This window comes from Sciurus vulgaris (genome assembly GCF_902686455.1).
Source record: "Sciurus vulgaris genome assembly, chromosome: 7".
In the NCBI taxonomy this organism is placed as follows: domain Eukaryota; kingdom Metazoa; phylum Chordata; class Mammalia; order Rodentia; family Sciuridae; genus Sciurus; species Sciurus vulgaris.
In genome coordinates this window covers 24,352,258-24,359,894 of record NC_136467.1, presented here as the reverse complement: position 1 = coordinate 24,359,894, position 7,637 = coordinate 24,352,258, and the positions used below count along the sequence as shown (strand labels likewise).

Sequence of the window (7,637 nt, the reverse complement as noted above, 5' to 3'; positions counted from 1 at the left end):
ATCGGAAAAATTAACAAAACAAATGGTTGGTTCTTTGAAAAAATAAACAAAATTGATAAACCCTTAGCCACACTAACAAAGAGAAAGATGGAGAAAACTCAAATTACTAAAATTCGGAATGAACAAGGAAATATCACAACAGACACGAATGAAATACAAAACATAATTAGAAGCTATTTTGAAAATCTATACTCCAACAAAACAGAAAACCTTGAAGACATCAACAAGTTTCTAGAGACATATGAATTACCTAAACTAAACAAGGAGGACATACACAACTTCAATAGATCAATTTCAAGCAATGAAATAGAAGAGGTCACCAAAAGCCTACCAACAAAGAAAAGTCTGGGACCAGATGGGTTCTCACCCGAGTTCTACAAAACCTTTAAAGAAGAGCTCATTCCAATACTTCTCAAAGTATTCCATAAAACAATATCTTTTTGTAAAAAATATTTTATATTTGCTTTTAATTCAATAGATTGATTTGTATTTTTCTATTATCTAGTCATGTCATTAACCATTTGAATAAAAGTAATTTTGCCTCTTTTCAAACCTTAGAATTTTTTTACCTTTAATTCTCTTATTTATTATAGTATTTATTGCTGCATTAAAGATGAACTTAATAGTTTAAAACAACCATAACATTAATTTTGCTCACAAACCTATAATTTACGCGGAAGTTAGTAAGAACAGCTCATGACTGCTCTGTGCATGGCCCTGGGATAACTAGAAATCTGGTCACTGGACTGCTTTGCAACAGGGTAAATGACTTCTGGGAGTCAGTGACTCAAGAGGAAAAGAACCAGGAGAAAGCCAAAATATCTCCTAGGACCTAACTTGAGAATATATACAATATCTCTTCTGTAATACTTCTGTAAGTTTCAAGAATAGGGAAAATAATTTCCACCTTCTGGTGAGGCAATGACAAAATCCCAGAAGAGTGTGTAAAATTGAAAGTCGATTCTGGTCTATTGTAGAAAATACTACCTGCCATATTGTTATTTCAAGATGAATGCTGAGTTGGAAGTTTTTGCTTTATTCTTTTTTATTTTGTTTTATTTTTTACTTTTCACAGACTTTATTTTGATTCTTTGTACATAAATGAAGAACGTCATTTTGTTTCTTTGGTTGTGCACAATGTAGATTCATACCATTTGTGTAATCATACATGTACATAGGGTAATGATGTATATCTCGGTCCACCATTTTTCATACCCCCTCCCTCTCATTTCCCTCTACAGAATCTAAAGTTCCTCCCTTCTTTTCTCACCTCCCCACCCCCATTATATATCATCATCCACTTATCAGGGAAAGCATTTGGCCTTTGGTTTTTCGGGATTGGTTTATTTCACTTAGCATGATATTCTCCAAGTCCATCCATTTATTTGCAAATGTCATAATATTATTCTTCTTTAATGCCAACATTCCATTGTGTATATATAACATGGTTTCTTTATCCATTCATCTGTTGAAGGGCATGTAGGTTGGTTCCACAATCTAGCTATTGTGAATTGAGCTGCTATAAACATTGATGTGGCTGCATACTATCTTGAGCCAGATGATCAAGGTTAACATCAACACTAATGTCAGTTGATACACCCTTGTTATGGCATGATAAGAATGACCACTTTACTTCTGTTGGATTCCTTCCCAAAACACATTTTCCCATTGAAACTATAATAAAAACATTATGCAATCCCCAATATTGAACATATGACCGGTACTCCTCAATACATCAAGGTCACTAAAAGCAAGGAAAATCTGAGAAATATTCACAACAAAGAGAGGATCTGACTGAATTAAGTGGGATCATAAAATAGAAAAGAACATTATTTAGAAACTAAGGAAATATGAGTAAATAATTTATAATTATTTATCAATACTACTTCATCAATTATGTTACAATAGATAGCAAATGTATCATCCTAATGTAGGATAGTAATAACAGAGGAAAGAAGACATGGAGTATTCTGAATCCTACAATACCTACACAATAATTCTGTAAAATTAAAATTACTCTAAGATAAGAAGTTTATTACTTAACCGTTATCAGTAGAAATGGGTTTAAGTAAAACATATTAATATACATGTCAATAATCTTAAATGGCATTAACTCCAAGGAGATGTTATTGTTATATTAATACAACTTTATAGCAAGGCCCTTGAAACTTATTTCCTGTGAAGTTACTACTATGAATTGCCTTATGTACAAGTTCTGGACATTTCAATGGATGTTAAAACTCTGAAAATTTTCACATTATTTTCCAATGTTAACCTCAATTGCATAAGCTGGTTTTTCTTTTTATAATACATAGTAAATGTTAACCATTTTTGTAAAGTAGGTATTTTAAGCTTTGAAATCTATACAATGCCTACTGCAAATTTATTTTAAAAGCTTTGTATCTTAAAAACAACCATAGGCAATATTTGAATAAATGAGTATGATTGTGTTACAATAAATGCTTATTTGTAAAACATATCACCGACTAGATTTGACCTGCAGGCTATGGTTGCGGAAACCTGATACATGGGAATAAATATTTGTATCTTTTACCTTAATTATTATATTTTTATTCTCTTAAAGTGTTTTTATTTCACTGAAGTCTCATTAAAGTACAGGGATTTGTTATGGTTCAGATATGAGGTGTCCCCCAAAATTCCTGTGTTAATGCAGTAATATTCTGAGATGAAATGATCAGGTTATCAGAGCTGTAACCTAATAAGTCTATACTACTTTGAATGAATTAACTGGGTGGTAAATGTAGACAAGTGGAGAATGACTGGCAGAGGTGGGTCACTGGGGGCGTGTCCTGAAATGTCTCATCTTCTCTGAGGCTCCTTCCCCTTCCTCTCTGTGCTACCTGGCTAATGTGAGGTGAGGAGATTTCCTATGCCATGAATTCCTGTTCTCTCATTGTGTTCTGATTCATCTTGGTCCCAGAGCCATGGATTAGGCCCACTACGGACTGAACCTCTGAAACCAGGATCCAGAATAAATTTTTTGTCCTCTAAGTTGTTCTTGTCTGGTAAATAGGTTACAGCACAAGAAAAGAAAAAAACAAAAACTGGCTAACACAGGGTTCAAACAATATAATTTTAAAATCTAGAGTCTAGAGTCTTTAATTAGTTAAAATTACTATAAATTTTGGTAACAGAAAAAAAGGTTGAGTCCAAGATCCAGATAATACCAAACTATTTGATCAGAGCCTACCAGTAACATCTTCTAACATATCTAAAATATATTTTGGGAACAAACAAAATCAGTTTCCATGACTAATGGTACTTTATATTATTTTTAATTTTAAATAAAATAATAATATTTGACATAGTGAATTGATTCTTAAAGATGATGCAGTCCAATTCCTTCATTTTATCATAAAGCACACAGACTGGAGAGGCGTATTTTTGAAAATTCAAAAGGATTCTATAATTTTCTATTTTTTGCATTTAAGAACATATTGTTTGGGTCTGGTCATTACTCAAGTCACTCATTATCTATTGACCATTATTTTTGTTTCTTTAGAAACAAAAAAGAAAACGGTTTGAGTTGAATGTATAAACAAAGTTATTCACAAGTTTGACCAATTACAATATATTTCTCCTATGTTTATTGATATGTAAATGAGCATCTTTGAGTTAGAGTGGATTCATATTATAAAGTCCACTCTCCCTTTATCACCTTCTGTCCTGGAGATAGAGTGTCATAAACTTTAGGGTATAATATAGCATTTGCTTTTAAGTTTATTGAACATAAACACAAATGAATTTTCAAAATATAGTATTTTGTTGAGGTAGCCAATTTTTAATATATTTAATCTTAGGAATGTTTATATTTCAAAGTTAAATCACTGTCTAAATATAGTGACATGAATTTATAGAGTGACACAGTCAAGAATGTCCTGAGTGGTTTTGATTGGAGCTAGTCATGGAAGAAGTTCCTGTAGACACAAAGTTTTGAATTTTGGCATCTCTGCAGCTTCATGATTTTGTGTAAACTGAACTATTTTTTCTTTTTTATTTCAGAATAATGTTTTTTTTTCAGAATAATTTCAGAATTATTGCTTACTTAACTTGAACATATAATTTGTAACCACTTCATAGAATTAGGAATTTCTACTTGGTTAATATCAAGCACTCTGGAGTTCAAAAAGAAAAAAAAAAAAAAAGCAATGATGACAAATAATGACTTAAGAATCAGAAGTCTTGGGTTCTAGATCTTTCGATCATGACTTTTAACAAGGTATCAAAGCTACTTATATAATAGTAGTACTTATTGATAACCTCAGGTTCCCTCTAACTCTAATACTCACTAAATAAATATATTTTGCCTTTTTAAATAAAGGTGATACTTCTATATATGCCACAACCTACTGTAGCATTGAATTTGCATAGTACTATATCTTACAGTATGTTTCCATTAACTTTGATTTAAAAAAATGTTTCATAGACTCAAAGGGGAATTTTCCGGAAAGCTCGGTGAGAGGCGGAGGAGCAGCGACTAACCGAGCTGCAAAGTTTCGCGTTCCTTCCCACTTCCCCACTCGGCCCCAGCCAGCTCACCGGCTGTGGAAAATGGTGAAAGAAACCACTTATTATGATGTTTTGGGGGTCAAACACAATGCCACCCAGGAAGAATCGAAAAAGGCTTACAGGAAACTTGCCTTGTAGCACCACCCTGGTAAGAATCCAAATGAAGGAGAAAAGTTTAAACAGATTTCTCAAGCTTATGAAGTTCTCTCTGATGCCAAGAAAAGGGAGTTATATGACAAAGGAGGAGAACAGGCCATTAAGGAGGGTGGGGCCGGTGGAGGTTTTGACTCCCCCATGGACATCTTTGATATGTTTTTTGGAGGAGGAGGAAGGATGCAGAGAGAAAGGAGAGGTAAAAATGTGCATCAGCTCTCAGTGATGTTAGAAGATTTTTATAATGGTGCAACAAGAAAACTGGCTCTGCAAAGGAATGTGATTTGTGACAAATGTGAAGGCTGAGGTGGTAAGAGAGTGCTGCCCCAACTGCTGAGGTGTGGAATGCAAATAAGGGTTCATCGGATAAGACCTGGGATGGTTCAGCAAATTCAGTCTGTGTGCATGGAGTGCCAGGGCCATGGAGAACCTATCAGTCCTAAGATAGATGTAAAAGCTGCAATGGAAGGAAAATAGTTCGAGAGAAGAAGATTCTAGAAGTTCATATTGACAACGGCATGAAAGACGGACAGAAGATAACATTCTATGGTGAAGGAGAGCAAGAGCCCGGACTGGAACCAGGAGATATTATCATTGTGTTAGATCAGAAGGACCGTGCTGTTTTTATTCGAGGAGGAGAAGACCTTTTCATGCGTGTGGACCTACAGCTGGTGGAAGCATTATGTGGATTCCAGAAACCAATATCCACTCTTGATAATCGAACCATAGTCATCACCTCTTATTCAGGTCAGATTGTCAAGCATGGAGATGTAAAGTGTGTGTTGAATGAATTTATCGTAGACCAAGGGAAAAGGGTCGCTTAATCATTGAGTTTAAGGTAAACTTTCCTGAAAATGGCTTTCTCTCTCCTGACAAACTCTCTTTGCTGGAAAAACTCCTACCTGAGAGGAAGAAGTAGAAGAGACTGATGAAATGGATCAAGTAGAACTGGTGGACTTTGATCCAAATCAGGAAAGACAGTGTCATTATAATGAAGAAGCATATGAGGATGATGAACATCATCCCAGAGGTGGTGTTCAGCGTCAAACCTCTTAATGGGGCCAGTGAATAACACTCACTGCAGGCATTTTATATGCAGTAGTGAATGAGTGAAGGACTATAATCATAATCATAAGATGCTCACTACTTGCTATTGTTTTTGTTTTAATTTTCAATTATAGTAGTGTTTTAAAAGTTAAATGAAGAATAAACGCAAATATAAAAAAAATAGACAAAGGTTTTTGAATACAATTTAGGTGTTTTCAAAATGCAGGCAAATTAACTTGTGAAAAAGAGTATAATGGGCATATTAAAGCTAAAGTAAATTGCAGTAAAATACTTTGCCTTAGAATTTGGACTCCTTATTCCAAAAGTTGCATTTTGGTTGATAAGTATAAGATAAACTTATTATAGTTTATTTACTTCAAACCTTTTAAATGAAGATTTTACCTCCATAATTAGTTTGAAAATGTAATAAATTTTGACTCATGGATTAGGGAAATTTCTCATTTTTTCCTAAACATATGTTCTGGAGGATTAAATATGGAATGGTTTCTATACAGTCTCCAGTGCTTTGGAAAGGCTATGGGAACTCCTTTGAGTTTTTTCAGTAGAACAGTCAAACTGACTCTGAGGATCAGAGTAGAAACAAAGACTCCAATTGTCCTTGCAACAGAGGTGCACATTGCCACAAGACTTCACTGGAAATAATATCCTGCTTTGTTGATTAGGACCTCCCTCAAATTCTCTAAGCTCTGTCATATGATCACCAGAATGCTGAAAGGGTTAGACATGCCATTTGGGCTCTTGATTTAGACCAATTACTTGCACTCTAAAGAGGGCACAGATAGACAGCTGAACATAAGGGGAAGGGGGGCTCTCAGTCACACAATAAACAGAATGTGTCCTTAGTTTGGTGAACAGAGGGGCTTATTAAAAGATGAAAACTGGTAGTGAATGGGGAGCTTAGAAAAATATGTAGCCATGAGTTCTCTCTAGTGTTTTCTGCAGTTTCTATTGTATCCTGTTTTCTGCCTAACCAAGTGACCTCTAAATCTCATAAACAGTACATAGAACTTTTCTCCCTCTTCTCTGGGTGGATGACTATTATCCTTTCATCTGAAAGGTCATGGGGTATCGATTGAAGAAGTACATCACTTGGTTTTGAGTGTCCTCTCTGTTTGAAGTGATTTGTCTGTTTGCTTTATAAATGGTGGTCTGTCCCCAAACAAATGGAAAATTAGTTAATCATCTTTCCATCTATTATACATAGATGTTTTGACCTGAAAAGAAGCTAAACATACAATAGGACTTAATGTTTCAAAATATGTATATTTGAATGATTCAATAGATATTGTTGAGTAGAATATTTTACTGGAAAATGATGAAATATATTATTATATTGCATAGAGTGGAAAAAGTTCTATTAATTGAGTAGCAGAATAAAAGTTAATAAAATCCATACTTGAACGAAAGCAACAAGTGCCTGAACTTGCATGTTTAAATACTCTGTGCAATGATATTCCTAAATCACTATCTGGGTTTTGTGCAGACTGTGAAATAGGAAGCCATGTTCAAGGGAAAAGTAGGAAATAATTCAAGAGATGATATACTAGTTTTCAATATGACGGTTATTTTCTGACTTCACTAAGTCTGAAACTCTTCAGCACTGGGAAAATACATGATATGCTTGGCCTCATGGTAGAAAAATGATGACCTAAGAAACACATGATAGACTTTTGAACTTAAATACGTTAGGGATAGTTGAGTATGGATGGACCTGTTTAGTGACTTATAGAATAACAACCCTAGGGCAGAGTCACTGGAGTAGACAATGTTAAGAGAAACAGTTAATAAAATATAATTTGTACTGGTTAAGCTCACGTGTAAAACTTTCAAGGAAAGTCTTTTCAATATTTATTAGAAAATCAAAACATACAGATTTGTGAGAAGTT

The 7,637-nt window shown here is 34.2% G+C and overlaps 1 pseudogene across 1 annotated transcript; it reads left to right on the top strand.

Annotated features, from left to right (window-relative positions):
- The first annotated feature begins 4,504 nt into the window (after positions 1-4,504).
- On the top strand, positions 4,505-5,882 carry LOC306666486 (dnaJ homolog subfamily A member 1-like; annotated as a pseudogene). Its single transcript has one exon. The product of its transcript is annotated as a dnaJ homolog subfamily A member 1-like (transcript).
- Positions 5,883-7,637: the final 1,755 nt, after the last annotated feature.